The sequence below is a fragment of the Serinus canaria genome, chromosome 2 (assembly GCF_022539315.1).
Source record: "Serinus canaria isolate serCan28SL12 chromosome 2, serCan2020, whole genome shotgun sequence".
Taxonomy (NCBI): domain Eukaryota; kingdom Metazoa; phylum Chordata; class Aves; order Passeriformes; family Fringillidae; genus Serinus; species Serinus canaria.
Window position 1 is genome coordinate 70,582,407 of NC_066315.1, and position 15,635 is coordinate 70,598,041.

The 15,635-nt window shown below is 41.3% G+C and overlaps 1 protein-coding gene across 1 annotated transcript in view; it reads right to left on the reverse strand.

Moving 5' to 3' along the window:
* CDH20 (cadherin 20) overlaps positions 1 to 7,020 on the reverse strand; it is a 117,142-nt gene extending 110,122 nt beyond the window's left edge. The window contains exon 1 of the mRNA XM_050971417.1: positions 6,842 to 7,020. The gene's annotated coding sequence lies outside the window, so the exon portion shown is untranslated. The remainder of the gene's footprint in view (positions 1 to 6,841) is intronic.
* Positions 7,021 to 15,635: the final 8,615 nt, after the last annotated feature.

Genomic DNA, 15,635 nt, shown 5'->3' on the forward strand with positions numbered 1-15,635 from the left:
AGCACTTCATGAAGAACTGCAGCCCATGGGAAGGCCCCACACTGGAGGAGTTTGTGGAGAAGTGAGTCCTGTGGGAGGGACTCCATGCTGGAGCAGGGGAAGAGTGCTAGGAGTCCATCCCATGAGGGAGGAGAAGCAATGACAATGTATGATAAACTGACTGCAGCCTCAATTCGCTGTCGCCCTGTTCCAGAGGGAGGCAGAGAAATTTGGAATGAAGTAGAGTCTGGGGACAAGAACTGTGTAATAAATTAAATTGATTTCCCCAAGTTGAGTCTGTTTTGCTGGTAACAGTAATTGGGGAGGGATATCCCCTGTCCTCAACTTGACCTGTATTCTCTTCGTATTTTGTCTCACCCTGTTCAACTGAGGGAAGGGATAGAGTGGCTTTGGTGGGCACTGCAGTCCAGCCAGGGTCAACACACTCCATTTACACAGCTTCATCTTTTACCTTTGATTTGCTGAAAGGAATCATATAAAAGAACTCAGCCCTAGTGTGCTCTCTTTCTGAAAACTCTTAGCACCTCTTGGGCTATGCTGTCAGGTGCTGCATAGCTCATAGGGCACACCCTACCCCTTTCAGCGAGTGCTTGTTCCATTGGGCATCTGCACAGAAGCAGGAAGGGCATCAGTCTTTCTGAAAAAAGTAACATTTACAAAAAGGCCTTACTGAGAAATAAATCCACATGTCTTCCTCAGGGGCCCCATGGCAGCCCTAGCCAGCACTATTCCTTCCCTCTTTGGTGAGAACATGAATTAATGGCATGGGCGCACAAGAGCATCCCAATGCTGACAGAAAAAAACAGAAGATGGTAAAAAGGAGAAAACCAAGAGGGAAATTCAGAAGGCAGCCTCATTACCGAAATACCTCTGTGTTTCACTGGCTCCAGCTTAAGCTTGGGCTGGCTGTGGTTTGGGGTATCAACACCTGAATGCCCAGGTTTTTGAAGAGCCATTACAAAAATCACCACAGTTAAATACATTTAACATACAGAATGCATTTAGTAGTGTACTTTGAATTTATTTCTTAGCATACGAATTCTGCTTTTCAAAGCAAAACAAGTATTTAAAAATTGGAACCGCCTGTGACTGTGTGAAATGCTCCTTTCATCCATTCATTCCGTAAATGAGGACCCGAATCAACTCCTTCACAACAGTTACGGTTTCTCAAGTCTGCAAACACTTTTCAAATGTGGGCTCTATCTTTTGGAATGCCATCAAGACATGCTTGCTAGTGTTGTAGCTGGTGAATTTTAAGTGTTTAGCTTTCAGATGAAATGTATGTAACTATGTTAAAAATTCCTCTGAAAAAAGTAGGTCTTATACATGCGTTGCTGTCAGTTTTCACAGTTCTATCCTTTTTTTAATTACCCAAGGCATTCTGATTACAGAGCTACAAAGTAATCTATTTAAAGCTGGGTTTTACAGTGATCTAATGGGCACAAAAACCATACGGAATTAGAAAACATTTACTTCTCTTCCCCTTCTTCTTATATTGCCAAATATGTTTAAATCAAACTTGTTTTAAAAACAAATATTCCCAGGGTAAGTACTTTCATATCAACTTCTGGTTGTTTCTGTTGAATTAGAAACCTCTGGCTATTTTTTTCCCACTGAAATGTAAATGATGACATATCGTTAACTAGTAGCATTACACCACTGAAATACTAGGATGTGCCTTGCTCGCCTCAAACTTCCCCCACCCTAAGTGCAATGCCTTAGAGGCAGCAGTGTTTAAATGGTACAAAGTACTCTACTAGCACCAGCCTGAATCTTTATTTAGGAGAACAAGCTTCACATTCTTCCCCGCTAACAGAGTATATGGAGATGTTCGGCTCCTCCATAAAGCACACTCATACACTATTACTGTCTACCCCAAGGTACAGCACTGACATGACAGATTCATGTTCCCAGCTGTGACATAAGGGCTCTTTGACAATACCACAGTGAAAGCCCTATTAAGAAAACATGTGCTGGACCGTGCATCTGATGCAGTTAAATGCTATAAAAGATTTTCCAGGTGTTAATGAGCTGCACGAGCAGAATGAAAATGAGGGGGATCCGTGCGCTTGGAAATTCTCAAGGAGCAGGACTCGGGCTCTCAGAGAGACGGACAAACAGCGCTTTATAAGCACCACTGGCCACGCTCTGCACCTGACCATACGAGGTGATGAGCGACCCCGACTATTCACTGGGGGAACTGTTCACTGAGGATCCTTTGCATGGGAAAAGACAGACTTTCATGTCTTCCTGCAGTTTACTACATCCTTTTTACTTTGCTCTATTTGGGAAAAAGCACTAGTTATTTTCCCCCTTTTAAGCTTTCTTTTTTTTTTTTTTTTTCCTTCCTAAAAAGAAGGAAAACATTATGCCTGTTGCTTCTTGTTTTTAGTTTTATGAGGGATTCAGCTTGACCCAGTATAGATAAGAAATTGTCATTTAGTCCATGTTAAAATAGCACTACTTAGAGTTTATGTTTTAAAGAACAGACAGATAGTCTGTTGGAAAGTTTGAAAAAGCAGTGTTTGAAATTTTTCAAGGCAATGATGAGGCCTAATATAGATTCCTTTAAGATATGTATAAAATCCTATGTATGGGCTGCCCTGAAAATTTCAACCGCTGATACTTCAGAGTATGTGCATATGTTATTTTGTACAACAGCTAGCTACAGGAGAAATGTTTATTCATATAATCTGCTAACTTGATAAAAGATTGTTTCATTTCTTTAGCATGTGTGAATTTTATGGTTACTCTCCTTGGGGAGGTAAGTTTTGTTTTATCTATATATGACAGGTACAGTGAGGGAAGGCTGCAATGCAGACTGTTTCATGCTGTTGTGACCACAATCACAGTCTTAATCCTGGAATACAACTGTATCTAAGGAAAAAAAAAAAGATAATTTTGTCACCATGCTAATTTCAGCCTGATTTTCTGAAAGGAGGAAGCTCCCAGTAATATGAGAACCAATGGAGTGTCTCCTCTAAGAAGTTAATATGAGAACCACCCATTTTATTTCCCACAGAAAAGTCAGTACTATTTTATCTCTCTTTTCCAATCTAATATCCTAAGTTGTCTACCCACTCTTCCCCCGCCCCAACAGAGTTACTCAAATTAACTTGGAGCACTAAATTTCCTTAAAGGCCTAAGAAGACTAGGTGGAGAGAATAAACAAATCACTGTAATAACACAGTGACACACATTCTTGAAATTGATGTCTTAAGGGTTAAATTCCTCTGGCTTGCCAGGTGTTCTGTGCAAATGCTGCATTCATACACTGTAGTATCTGACCATTTAACCATATGTCAAACAATCTTTGCTATGACAACCAGATGTAGACATTGCCATGGAATGAAATTATCATTTTATTAATTACCCTTTAATTAGTTGATACAGGAGAGAACATGCAGTAATTTAGTCATAATTGGCCTGACTGAGACTCAATACTTAAAGGGATGGAATCTGGTTGTGAGACCACTTGTTATGAATAACAATTATGTCTGTGACAATGCAATTTTATTATGAAGATGTACTACGCATTTCAAACAGTATAAGTTAGTATTAAGGATAGGTATAAGATAGTATCCAGGATTCTAGCTACAATTTGATGGAAAATATTTTCCTTGAATAAAAGTGTGTAATCCTCTGTATGTTTTGCTACACTTTATAACAATGCAAGAAAGACCTTACAAACCTTACCAAAGACCCTTACCAAACTCACTGTGATGACCAAAGTGTGTTTTCAATGCTTTTATTATAGAAATGAGGAGCCACTTGGACTTCAGACTCATCTCAAAATCTTTTTAGAAATCTTCAAATTATTCTTGACTTTAATATGATATTTGTGCAAGGGGTACACCATGCAAATTTTCTGAAATACTCTTTGGCCAAACATTGTAATCAGAAACTCTAGCAGAGTCTCTTATGTGATCACTTGTCACCATACTTTTTGGATTTTTTAAGGAAGTGGAAGATCCCTAGATTTCTCAGACTACATAGGTGCAAATAAAGTTGGCAGCATCCCTCTCTAGACTGTAGCAATAGGTAAATGTCTTGAAGACATTCTTTCAACATAGATTGCTGTTAAAAAAGGAACACTCTTCACAGACTGAGTATTGAGTATCACTAGGAGTATTGAGAATCTGTGGTAGGACAGAGCACACTCAACAGCTTAATAAAATGCTTGTGAAGTGGATCTTAATATTGGCCCTTACATACCCAGTTGTTAAGAGATGTTTTTGCCATTCTGGAGCCATCATTCTGTCCTTGCTCTTCTAAACTCTACGACCTGAGAGAAAACTGCAGTGTTTTATATTAGTTTTGTACTTTTAGATGGACAACATGCCTCATGCTTTTGCCTCTTGTCTTTCCACAAAAATCTCAGAAAGTGCAGGTCAAAACCTCCAGCAAACACAGTTCCAACAAAATAAAACAAGCTGCTTTACTTTTCAGAGCTGAATTAAAGCTCTCTCCTTCTGTTTTTTGTTGTTAGTTCTTATTTCTTGTAAGGCTCTTGGGTAGTTCTTGTTTTTTTTTTTTTTGCATGTGCAGTGACAAAAATTATGTTTAACTGAATTACTTTTAAAACTTGCCCAATGTTTATTTATTTCCTTATGATGGTTGTGCAGGCTATACAGATGTCTCCAAGCCAAATAAGTCTTTCGTGTAAATGCTGTAAGGTCAAGGAAGTTAAACAAATGATAAGTCTGTTTCCTTTACAATTAGACTTCTAGAAATCCCTCTACCTTGCTTAAATGACTATGGGCTGCTTTCAAAGTTGGTTTTTCTTTTTCTTTTTAAACACAACATCCTTCCATCCTTCTGATGGTTAATTCACGATTATGCTTCTTTAGCACAAATGTGTATATATATATATATATATATATATATATATATATATATATGGAAAAACATGCTCAATAGGAAAGCAAAACACCTTTTGCCTAGGGTGCCATCTTCCAGTTAATATCAGTAAGTCATATTCTGCTGCTTATAAGTGCATCTTGCTCAACAACTTATCACCACCTCCAGTACAAACACTCACAGGTTGTATCTTCCTGCTGTGTCACAGGGAATAGCTAACACAGTGTAACAAGAGATCATTTCATTAGATTACCATGAAAGAATCACCGCTGCAAGGAGCTTGAGCTGAACAGGGACACAATAACAGTGTTAAAAACTCGAAACAGTTTACCATTAAAGCCTTGTGTGACTGCTTGAGAAATGTCTTAGAGCAGCAGAAAAGCTGGCACCATTAGCTTTCATCCCTGCTGAGTTGGCAATAAAGTGCACACATAAGTAAAATGCATTAATTGGTATTAGTCAATCTAGTTAAATTGTTCATTCTCCAGGCATCTTCATATTTCATTTCCATAAAATAGGATTTCTTTAAGTCTCATAATTTGATTTTGTCCAGCCCAAAATGATATTGACACAGTGGCAGCAAAAGCACAATTACACCCCAGCTTTACAAAGGTGCTCTATCTAAATAGACCGGGACCCACGTGCTCCCAGTCTCTCTCTCTCTCTCTCTCTCTCTCTCTCACACACACACACACACACACACACAGAGAGAGAGAGAGGAAAAAAAGCAACCCACATAAAAAAACCCACAAACAACTGTGGAAGAGGAAAAAGCGATGCATTTTCCTATCATTTTCCTAATGCTATTTTTCCTCCCTTTCCCCCGTATTTTTCCTACTGTGCACTTCTGATTACTGCACTTTAAGATCAGAATGAACAATTAACTGCCTAATTATTCCAGTCACACCAAGCCACAATGAAATCTTTATTCAGTGTTTACAGCAATCTTTGGCAGAGACTGTCTTGCTGTTTTTAAACCAAGAAGAACTGCTCCCTTTGGCTCCCTTCAGCATCAGCTGCCTGGGTTTCAGAGCTGGATGCCAATAATCAGCCTCCTTTTTCTCTTCCAAAGTGGCTATTTTTTTTTTTAAGGGTGAAAAGACCTATTCTCATCAACTCCCCATATATTCTGCTTGATTTATGTCCCAGCCACTGGGTCTCTTCCTTCCGTATCTTTTACCATTTGTGTCCCCCCGCAGCCCCTCCGCGCCGCTCCGGCGGCGCCCGCCGAGCCCCGGAGCCCCCGGAGCCGCCGGACACCCCCGGACAGGGGGGCGCTTCTTCCTCGGGAGCCTCGGCGAGGGGGCGGGAGGCGGGGGGGGGATAATTTCCAGCTCCGGCTGTACAGCATCCTCACACATCCACACACGCACACCTTCTCCCATAGTTTTTTCTCGTTCTGCCGAAATCTCGGAGGAGGCTCCCCGACCCGGGAAAGTTGGAGGGAGCCGCTCCATGCCCCGGGCGGCTCTTTCTGCCCACTGTCCGTCTCTCCGCCCTGCTCCCCTCTCCCGACGGGCAGCGGCGCCGCCGGGACGCTCCGAGCCCCGCTCCGCCCTGCGCTGCCCGGCTCTGCCCGCTCCTGCCGCCGCGGCAAAGCACCTGCGGAGCGGGGGAATGCTCGTCCCAGCCAAACTCCAGAGCGACCCGGAGTGGGCTCGCTTCGTTCCCCACCGCCTCCTCCTCGCCCTCTGACTGCGGCTGGAAAGCCAGGGGGTCAGGGAAAAAAGGGAAAAAAAAAAAAAAACCAAAACAGGAGGAACAACTGACATGAAAAGAATACTAAAATCCTAAGGAGAAAAAGAGGAAAAAGTAAAGGAGACGAGAGAAAGAAAAAAAAATAAATAAAGGAAAGGGGAAAAATAAGAAAGAAATAAAGGGAACAAAAATAAAGAAAATGAGAAAAGAAAAAGGAGAGGGAGAAAGAGGGGGAAAAGGAAAAAAGCAGAAGAAAAAGTCCGCAAAGGAGAGGCCGGGTTACCTTGCAGTGTGGAGGAGCTCCCGACTGCCTTCCCGGCGACGGGACTTCCCTCCTCCGCCGGGTGCGTCCCTCACATCCCGCGCCCCCGTTCCGTGCCGCGGAGGGAGCAGCGCTCGCTCCTGTCCCCGGCTGCGGAGAGACGCTGGGGCTGGGGGGGCTGCGCGGGGCCGCGGGCGGAGGAGGAGGGGGCGGAGGAAGAGGAGGAGGAGAAGGAAGGAGCCCCGCGGCCGCCCCGCTCCCCAGAGCTGCCCGCGGGAAGTGCCGCCGCTGCCCCTGGCTCGGCTGCCCGTGGGTGTCGCGGCGGGTCTAGCGCTGCCGCGGGGACCTGCGGGAGGCGATTGGTGCCGGGGAGCTGCGCCCTCCTGCGCCGCCCCCCGCCCTCCTTCCCGGGGAACCCCCCGCCCCGGCTGCGGCCCCCGGGTTCTACCCAGTCCCCCGGCTATGGGAGAGCAACCCCGGGTCTCCACTCCGCAGGGCTGGTTACATCTCGGGAGGATTCCAAAACGCAGCACATTGGCTGCTGAGGTAGACCAAAATTCACACCGGAGAGGCGAAGCGATCCTTTATTTAACTAAAAGGGTACGGAGATGAAAGCTGAATTTCTTTGGAAGGCTCGATTTTAGTTAATAAACACGCTGAGACTAATGTCAGAAGTACTTTTATGAGGGAAAACAGTGAAGTTTCCTGGAGGGTTTGTGTAAGACTTTGGAAAAACAACCAAGTAATAAAGGGGTTTTACATCCACCTTTTAAAGATCATTTTAGTGTTCATAAAAACTGCCAGGCTTGCTGAAATACTCCCCATCCACAGAACAACAACTGCAAAGGCAACGGCAGGACAAGGCATCCTTTCTGCCTACTAATTTGTCTCTATCTTGACCTGAAGCAACCAGGAGGGCAGGTATTTCTTATCCACCTTTCCTGTGCTAGCCTTCATCTTTCTGCACAGAATGGGAAGGCAGCAAACTTACACCAACTTTGATGATGTGTATTTATGAAAAAGAGAGGGAAACTTGTCCACTTGGGTCTGAGGAGGTTATTACCTCTCTAATAGCTCCCTGTAGTAATAACTCCTTTTTGCTGCCAGCACACAGCCCATTCCCTGTCTCAGTTAAATTGGTAAATCTCAAGCAACTCAACTAAGCAGAGCTGTGCCCCATCAGTCTGTGGCCAAGCCGGTGAGTGGCAGTAGGAGACTCTAAATCTCATTATCGATTACCTGGGACGCTGCCAGTTCCTCAACAATTAGATCTTGAGATGAGGATTCAGATTATACAGTCAAGATCTGTTTCGGGTGGTTTTTTTGTTTTCTTTTTTTCTCTTCAGATTTGTACTAATGATTGTTTGCAGAACTAAGGTCTCACTGGCTAGTTTTCTGGCCCTGCATTTTTCATATTGATCGTAACATAGTCATTTCAGCATTACAGAAAAAAAAAAGGGCAGTCAGATCTCTGGCAGAGAAGTTGCTGGAAGTTTGAATGCTGGCAAAGTGCCCAAAACAAATGATGAATTACAGCTATGATAAATGAATACTTGGGCATGTTGGGAAGCCCTACAATGTTCTCCCAGTTTCCTCTATTTAATGTTCATCTTTGAGCTCATCCTCAGGCTGATTGAAGATTTTTAATGCAGCATTTGGAGGAGGCAGGAATGGCCTTTGTCAGCATTACTGGTCAGCCACAGAGACTCGGCACACTTGTGACAAAAATAAGGCAAAACGGACCCCTTGGTACCACTTTGCCCTGATACTAGGACAGAATACTTGTAATAACATTTGGGAAAGTATCAGAACACCATTACTGCTTTGAGTATGACTGCAAGAGCAATGACCTCTGGCTAGAATTTACCTGGTTACTGAATCAATGCACTTACTTCTTGTAGAATATGCACACATCCCCATTCCTCTGCTTCAACATGGTATACTTGGGATAAGTCTGATTGCAATCTTAAAGGCTAAATAGATGCCACTTGAAAAGTTTGAATTTCAGTTTGAGTGTAGTCTGTGAGTTTGTTTATCTTCCCTGAAGTTGGACTGCAGTAGGGGGGAAAAAGTCAGAATAAAATACATATGACAGCTTCAACAGAATGGCAACTCTAATGGATGTCCTTTGATTATTGTATGCACTACAGTACCATAACAATAAAATGCAGTACTGTATATTGTTTAAGTTTATAATTTAGGATTAATATATAGTACATAAGGCAGCACTTCTATGTGACACAGAAAACACAAGAGAATTCTATGATACGCAGAGTAAGCACTAGAACAAATCCATGCATTTAATAAATGAACTTCTCAGTTTACACAGCCAAATGGGTTATCCAAACATTGTGTTTACTAAAGCAGATGTGGCTACACACTTCTTTAAATTCTGTCTCATGTGTTGTCTTCTTTCACAGGGACATGATTCAGTAATGTGCCTGTGACTTTTCTGAGGCCTGTGCTACGCAGTAAAATAGGAGGAACTTACATTTTCACTGTCTCATGCTCCCCTCCCAGTACGCAGCCGAATCACGCAATCTGAAGAGTGCTTTCCTGTGCCTCTGAAATTGGAGTTGAGAGAATGTGCCAAAAAGTGTGTTCATCAACTCACCTGTGGCAGCATTGCATGTTTTCAACCACCAGGCTTTTTCAGGAAAAATGAGAGAAGGTTTCAAACATTCATATGCGAAATGCACATACAGAACAAGTGGATGAAGAAGTGTCTCACCTCCTTCCTCAAAAACATGAAATAAAATTACAATTTTAAATGAAAAAAAAGGAATTGAACTATTAAACCTTACATGAATAATAAAAATCAGTTGTTGAATCTAGAGCGTTTATTAAGCTCAGTTGTGATTAATGTCCTTACATGAAAGAAGTGAGTCTTTCATCTCCAATACTCTCTGCTACCATACTATACATTATTCTAAAACCATACAGAGTAAAAAAAATACTAGAAAATGCAGCATGCTGAGTTGTTTTAAAATTTAGAGGCTTTCTGAGAGATGAAAGAAGCATTTTGCTATCACTGTTTGAACAAGAGAATTTTGTATGCTGCAAGGTATTTACACTGTTCTCCTACAAGGAAGACTTTGAAGATGAAGCATTATATATGGATATTGCCTATGTGTTCATATAGCTTTCTGTCATGCAGGACTGAAACAAGACATGAGTTACAAGTTACCTAAATGACAGAGGTGAAGGAGCAAGAGAGGAGAAAGCAGGAAAACAACTATTTTCCACTTTTATGTTATTGCATGTCATACAACAGCTTTTATGTTTCTCTCTTATACCCCTGCCTCACTTTATCCAGCTTGGTTCATTATTCTTCTGACAAGAAAAGAGGGTTTGGATTTTGCAGGTGGGGACTGTGTGTGGTGTCACTTTAAAGGTGGCTAACAAGAAACACTCTTTACAAATACTAGAATGGTATATTTGCACCAAGAGATGTCAGAGAAATTGATAAGATGGAATTTTTCTAGCACCTCTGTGACTTTTCAGAATAGCGGGTGTTTATTTCACCATTGATTTGCTTTTGTAGTTGATCACAACCTAAACTGTAATGGTTTTTATTGTGGAATAAATCACGGCTTTTTAAAATAAAACAATTGTTAAGGGCACTCTAGAATCTCTTTGGGAAGGCAAAAAGAGTGAATATTAACTGGAAAAGATTCCATAAACCAAACAATAAAATGAATCCATGACCCAAAAGCAGTAAGTTTCCAAAGCAATAAAACAATATTGCACATCGCTGAAGAAGTGACATAGCAAGACAATGCATCTATAACAAGAATGGTGAAAGGAATATGTGCGGTCATAAAGTCACATCCATCTCTGTAAAATGTTACTAAACCAGTAATAGGAATAGCTTTCAAGTTGTCATGTCCACAGGGAAGAAGATCAGCTGTACTCGCAGCCAAGAAAGCCCAGACTGTTACGTGCTACAATGGTGAAACTCCTGAATGCTGAACAGTCTGTTTATAAAGCATGTATGCACACAAAATCCAGTGGAGAAATTAATAAGACTTCAGTACAGGACACAAAGACGTGTATATGGCTGTACCTGTTTTGCCACATGTTTACAGATGTACCCCAGAACCTCTCATCCAGCAGGATCCAAGACATGACTTCCTCCATCACATGTTTTTCTTTTGGCCTTCACTCTCCTTTTCTTCCAAGGAACCAGTGATGTGTCCTTCAGGCTGCCCCTCTCCTTAGGAGTAAGGCCTGATTCTAATCCTTCTCAAGGGGTTATCTGAGCTTACCACTGTAAAAAAACTTTGTAATGTTTTCCTTCCTCATAAAAGAGGGATCCCCTCCCTCTTTGCTCTGCTTTTTTTTTTTTTCTTTTTTGTTGTTGTTGTTTTGCCTTACTCAGTCACTTCATATAGTGATTTCTCTCCTCTGTTGCTTATGTAGGGTGGGGAAGGCAAATCTGACACAGCTTTCTTCTTAGTCACCTTTTCTTCTATATTAATTAAAGAAAAACTTCTTCAAGCATATATTCAAATCTAGTGGGCATCTGGAAATACAGCCTTGTTTTGGTCTATCTCCTGCTCTTTAAAAGAAAGTCTTTGTCTCTGCCACCTCTCCTTAAACTTATTTATAAGTTTATTATTTTAGTCCTATTTTAGTCTATTGTTTCTTGGAAGGTGTCTAGGATTCAGCATCTTCTTTCTCAATGGCTGTTCACAAGGAAAAGATTAAATTAGAATATGGACTGCTAAAAAGACCATGAGCAAGATCTGCTCCATCAGTGTCTTCAGAAAAGTAATTTGTGGTCTGGAGTCACTGAGGAAAATACTCTCTTTTTCTCCTGCTGAGAGATGCATTAGCTTTTCCTTCACACAGGTCTTTAAAACTCCACAGCAGTGGCAGGGAATCCCAAGAGTAGGAGTCAACTTTACAGTTCTGGACTTTATTAATTTAGTTTGAAACCTGATTTGGTTTCAAGACAGCAGCAAGAATGTTTATCGAGTCCTATTCACATCTCAAAATGTCACCTCAGATGGAGGGCACCAGGGGACTTGCATGGCTGAAAGCCTCAGAGGGAGCTGCCAAGGAACTGCCATGTCATCTTCGCCCCAGCCTGGCCTCTCCCTGACTGCACCCATTTCATTTTGCTTATTTTTATCAGAGCATGTGGAATTTCCAAATGAAAACAAAGGAAAAATACACATGACTGTATTATAACAACTCTACCTACTCTTAACAATTTTTCTCCCACAACGTTTCTAATGGAATGCTGATGAGCAGATTTTCTGATCTTCCAGGCATTTACTAAACCAATTCTGAATATCTCTAACTGCACCACTTAGGTAAAAGGAGTGTATTATTTGCTGTGGTACCTGTACCACAGGATATGAAGTGTGTACTAGGGATAAATCACAGGTGGGATGCTCGTTGGTAAACAAGCAATTGTCAAATTGCTAGCTATACCCTTGTCTGCAGTTGGAGAACTGTAGGTAGTCAAGGATTGTCTTCTTGCCATGCATGAAGACAGGGACTAATAGAAAAGAAATAAAGTGAAGAGGAAAAAACATTTCAGATGTCTCTATATGAATAGAAAAAGGAACAGGCTTCTATTGTCAGAACTTAAGTCAGTGACGTCTGTGCTTGGGCTGCTTTTCCTGCTTGCACTGAATGTGACAATACAAAATGCAGCATAACTCTGATTGCCCAGCACTGTTCATGTTCTCTCTATGGGAACTGAGCAGGGATTTTTCTTTGAATATATCATTTACAGCTTGCTACAGCAATTCTGCAAAGTCAATACATATCCTTAGCACAAAGCAGAGAATGAAGGGCATTATGGAGAAAGAGAGAAAGATACTACATTGACAGAGAAAGATGAATTCCACTGCACAAGCACATTACAGGTTCCATTCAGAGGAATAAAATTACTCTTTTTTTCAAACAGAAAGTATTTTTCAAAATACATTTAATATGGTTATATCTAAAAAGATCTTGTGTGCAGCTTATATGTCACTACTGACAAACTCTCTGAATTATCATATGATTATCTGTTGTGCAAAGAAGATCTATTTATTGATTCAAGTCAGATGTATTTGCAAGGCAAGGTTTGTAGACACAGGTAATATTTTTTATTAGACCAACTGATTAGAATGAAAAGATGGATCAGAAACACAAGCCCTTCACAGAGTAAAAAAGAGTCTGGTTTTTTTTCCCTAGGTGCTCAAACTAGCTACATAAAAGATGTTATTTCTCTGGGCAAACTTAGCTGCTTGCAATCTTAGATCACCATGACTGTTGCAATGCTGTTGCTTATGTAATTATAAAATACCTGTCTGAGAACCTGGTTGCTCCTCTGCATTATTAATAGCATCTGACTTGTTTTCACTACTGTATTGGGAATACATTTAAACAAAATCTTCTCCTGAGCACCTGAAATAATCAAACTGGAGCCTACAAGTGTTGAGGAAGGGTGTAGAAAGCAATTTTCAGCCACATGGGTGGCCGTGCTAGAAGTGGTCTGCTAGAGAGCAGACTACCCTTGGGCCTGCAGAAGGTACTGCATTGGGCTTCAGAAATGCACCCCAGCTAATCAGTTTTCTCTGGGAAGGGAACAGAGCATGGGAGATTGCCGGGGGACAAAAATGGGTGTGCTGGACGGCTTTGCAGAAATGCCTCTGGGTGTTTTGAAGAACACTCCCTGCCCTCCTGCGAGCAGTGTGGTGGGAAAAATACCGACCTGTCAACTACATCAATTAAGAGAAGTTTTAGTCTCATCTCACCCCTTCACAATGCACACTGACAGGCAAAAATTGAACACATCCCTAACTCTAGAGGAGAGGAATCTATTTTGTAGTGTGCTGCAGGCATGATCTAGACAAATTGCACCTATATTTTATTTGAACCCATCACAATACAACATAACAAGGCTTTTCAATTACCTCAACAAGCTCCCAGTACAACTTTATCATTTCAATTTTTCATCAGTTTTCTCCAGCTCGGCATTTCTTCTATATATCACCGTAAATCTCATCAGTTCCAGCCCAGTTTAGGCTAATAAATTTCAGTTACCAGCTCAAGCCTAATGAAAAGGGGAAGTTTCCAGTGAAGAAAGAGGAAGGTACGGGTTGTTGCCTGGGGGCTCGAGCTCACCCCTCTGAGCAGGGCAGTGGACGGGCTCATCCATCCCCATCACCTCGGGGATGGGCAGGGCACAGGGAAAGGCAGAATTCTCAAGTCCTGTTGCAGTCAGCAGAGCTGCAGGGTTGGGCTGCCCCCAGGAACAGACCTGTTTGTCCCCCTAAAACCAAATTTAGGCAATGGTTTGAAACACACCGTGCCAGAGCACAGTCTTAGCTGGCACATGTAGAGCCCAAACACAGACCTGAGCTGTGATTCAGTACTGGGGCAACACATTTCACCACAGTAACTTTTATGTTCTGGTGGCATGCTATTCCTGTCTTCAAGGAGGAGGACAAGTTAAGCAGGAAAATACTGATTTGTGTATTAGCTGGAAATGCACTGAGATCCCAACAGACAGAGCAAGGAAAAATGAATTTTGTACCATAATTACGTTTTCTTCTAAAAGACTCTGATAAAGCTCAAAGTTTTCAAAGATTTTATGGATACACAGAAAAGGCAAACAGGCTAAAATAATACTGCAAACCAGCAGACCTATATGTTTATTAATTCAGACTAAAATTTGCCATCTGCAACTGAACATTTTACTAAATAAATCCCACAAACTAAAAATTATTTTACCTAAGAATCTTCATGGCACTGCTTTTTACATTCTGGTACTGAAATAGCTCCACTGTAAATTAATATTTACAATAAAAGTATGCTCATAAAAGTTCCAAAGCATTTTCTAGTGACAGTCTGTTCAACTATTTAGTGATTCAAAAGCAAACTCTCCAAGAAAAGCTCTGTATCAGTGCAGTACATAAAATATAGAAGTATATGAAAAATGACAAAGGCAATATGTTACTTTTGAGGTGACCCTAACTTGATTGTTAAGCTGGTTGAAGTAGCTTTTCATAAATGAAATATGTCCTCAGTTTTCCTAGGATAGATAGAATAAGAGCAAAGTCAACAAAATGCCTCATCTTTATTTTCCTTTGAAGACATTATTTGCTCTGGAATATGGTAAAAATCTGCGTTCAGTGCACGTTAGCTAATTCTGAGGCACATGTTAACAAGCAGAAACACGAGGGGCTAATTTACATGCTTAAAGGCAACTGAAACTTTGTTTTGCATATGTAAATACATCTGCCCAGGGTAAGAAGTGGGCTTTCCAGTGTACCTGTGTGTGAGCTGCGTTTGCAGGCATTGAAAAAGCAAAGTCTGGTCTGCTACTACTGTCACTGTGGCTGTCATCACAGCACAATTCAGGCAGAAAACCTGAAGACACCTATCAGACCAAATCCTGAGGACCTTACTCAAGCAAAAAATCTTGTTGATGTCAACAAACGTTTTCCCCAAAGAACCTGTGCACAATTGAGCCTTTTTTTGTACATGCATATTTTAGTATCATTGAATATCTGCGTGAAAAACAAAATAGGTTTGTTCTTTAAGTCAGGGATCAAGACATCAGGGAATGAAAAATAAAAACCACCCTCCTTTAAATCCAGAAAAGGACTAGCTTTATAATTTTAGGATATGTTAGAAGGCTCTGAGTTTTCCAGATGAGTAAAGAGAACTGTTGGAAGAGTGAGTTCCTTTAAAGACAAGTCACAATGGTCAGACAAAGGAGTATTAACCACTCAGAATTTTCTTTCCTTTGAAACAATATTTTTAATATGAGAAGCATACATTTAAGGTCCAAAGGGTTCAAAATAGT